The 2,744-nt window shown below is 45.0% G+C and overlaps 1 pseudogene; it reads left to right on the top strand.

The window, feature by feature from the left end:
• The first annotated feature begins 1,734 nt into the window (after positions 1-1,734).
• On the top strand, positions 1,735-1,852 carry LOC124607630 (annotated as a pseudogene).
• The last annotated feature ends 892 nt before the right edge of the window (positions 1,853-2,744 follow it).

Below are 2,744 nucleotides of genomic sequence, written 5' to 3'. Positions count from 1 at the left end.
CAGTGAAAGTGCGGAAGAATTACAGGATCAGTAGAATGAAATGAGCAAAATACGGGACTGAAATTAAACCGTAGGAAGATGAAAGTAATGAGCAGCAGCAGAAATGAGATTAGCAATCAACTCCACATCAAAATTGGGGACTGCGGACTAGAAGAAATGCAGGAATTCTCTTACCTTGGAAGCAAAATAACAAGTGGCGGACGAAGAAAGAAAGCAGACTAGCAAAAGGCGGACTAGAACAGCAAACTAGAGCATTCATGTGTTAAATTACGGTCTTAATTTGGGAAGAATTTCTTAGAATGTATAAGGGGCAGTCCGATGAAAACGAAACAGATGGGAGAAAAAATCCGGATACGCGCGAGGCGGTCTCGCGCACCGAGGGTTCCGCAAAAATTTAATTATCTGTATGGACGGTTAATCAATACATTCAGAGAACTGAGAATTGCGATGAATTTAGTCCTTTTACCGATATCGATACTGGGAAGATATTAAAATACGTGACGTAAATGACTGTATCTGTTCATCGCATTGACGCAGTAGCTTAAATTTTTTACACACGCACTGTAGTGACGTAAATTTCAACTTGATATGTGTACCTGTTCCTGACAAAGAGGGATCCTAACAGGAAGGCAGACGGTAGTATATCCATGTGATATAATTACAAATTAACAGTTTTCGGATTTTTCCCTTAACTGCATTGTGAAACCTTGCTTATTGACAAATTTCGTGGTTGTAGGTCAATGGGAAGTACCGCGTAAGTTTTGATGAGTGAGTTTGCGAATTTCAAAACATGTGACATAAATGGTCGTATATTTTATTTGGACTGGCGTACAATCTTAAATTTTTTGCGTCGCGAAGATACCATAGACGTTAGTATGGGGTATAAAGTTCAACTTGATACGCCCTATCGCTCTTGAGAAAAAGGATTCTTAACTGTCGGACGGACAGACAGGCAGAATGACTGACAGAGGGACGGACAGTAAAGTGATACTACAAGGGTTCCATTTCTACCGATACATATACAGAACCCTAAAAAGTGAATAATCGACATAACTGTTAATACGTTTATCCCACTGGCAGACAAGACGGTCAATGCCTTCATGACCAAATGGTTCAAATAGCTCTGAGCACTATGGGACTTAACATCTGTGGTCATCAGTCCCCTAGAACTTAGAACTACTTAAACCTAACTAACCTAAGGACATCACACACATCCATGCCCGAGGCAGGATTCGAACCTGCGACCGTAGCAGTCGCGTGGTTCCGGACTGAGCGCCTAGAACCGCGAGACCACTGCGGCCGGCCTTCATGACCCGCCCGAGAGTTGCCATCATTGTTTCGGCTGGGAAGCCCTTACACGTACTCCGCCCAGTCCCGATCTATTCCCAAGATATTTCCATATTTTTGGAAACCTGAAAAAAAGAACAATCGTGGCCGTCGATCTGCTTCGGCCGAACAGGTCCACGCCTAGGGACGGTCATGATTCTGCAGGCAACTGCAAACATTTTTCCAAGGCATTAACCGTCTTGTCTCACAGTGCGATCAATGTGTAACAGTTATGACGATTACTCTTGAAAAAATAAACAGTTTACTTACAATTTTTACATCTGTCTTGTTCTCATTTGACTGCTTCTTATACATTTGGAGCATAGCATTGTATTCAAGCGAATCATGAAGTACGGGACAATCGTGAATGAAGATAATCGATATTTGTCGTGTGGTGCTATAGAGGGTGGCAACGGCCTTGCCGCAGTGGATACACCGGTTCCCGTTAGATCACCGAAGTTAAGTGCTGTTGGGTGTGGCTGGCACTTGGATAGGTGACCATCCAGGCCGCCATGCGCTGTTGCCATTTTTCGGGGTGCGCTCAGCCTCGTGATGCCAATTGAGGAGCTACTCGACCGAATAATAGCGGCTTCTGTGAAGAATACCATCATCACGACGAGGAAAGTGGTGTGCTGGCCCTACGCCCCTCCTATCGCATCCCCCTTGAGGATGAGACGGCGGTCGTATGGTCCCGGTAGGCCACTCGTGGCCTGAAGACGGAGTGGAGTGCTATAGAGGGTGCTGAAAATTGGGTGGGCTGACGCCGAAAGGAAAGAGGAGGTTCTCCGCGGAGTACACAGGGAGAGATACGTGTGAAAAACATTGACAAGAAGAAGGGGCCGTTTGAGAGGACGTGAATATCAGAGAACCATACTGCCTGGGAGAGCTTAGAGGATAAAAAGGAAGACAGGAACTGGAAGGCAGGTTTCCAGCAACTGCTGGGCAGTAATTTCTAAAGTGCTAACCGGAAGCACCACTTTAGAGAGTATCATTCTTAGTGGGAGAACGAAATGGCCAGTTGAAATGCTTCTATTCGGCTCCTGAAAATGACTGATAGAATACGATGTAAAATAATTTAATAGAATGGATCGAAAGTCGCAAAATCGAAAAGTCGGCTGACGGTCCTCATAGAAGTAGGCTGGCTCGTGCCCTCTGTGGCGGCAGAGGCGTTTCCATGAGTATTTCTAAAGTCGGTAGTCGGTGATTCTTAGTAATCAATTAAACTGTTTTTCTAATTCGGAAAGCCTGCAGTAGCCCGAGAGCGTGTTTCCGCGCACGGGTGTGCAATATTGATTGAACCAGTACCTGTTTTCTAGGCCAGCAGTGCCATTTGGCGGGTCGTGCACATGGTCAGAAGGGAAATATCTCAAATTGGGTTATGGAGACATTTAGCTAGGTGGACGGTTTTGTTTATTTAA

This window comes from Schistocerca americana, chromosome 3, assembly GCF_021461395.2.
Source record: "Schistocerca americana isolate TAMUIC-IGC-003095 chromosome 3, iqSchAmer2.1, whole genome shotgun sequence".
In the NCBI taxonomy this organism is placed as follows: domain Eukaryota; kingdom Metazoa; phylum Arthropoda; class Insecta; order Orthoptera; family Acrididae; genus Schistocerca; species Schistocerca americana.
Note: the sequence above shows the minus strand (reverse complement) of the source record. Positions and strands in the feature narration are given on the sequence as shown.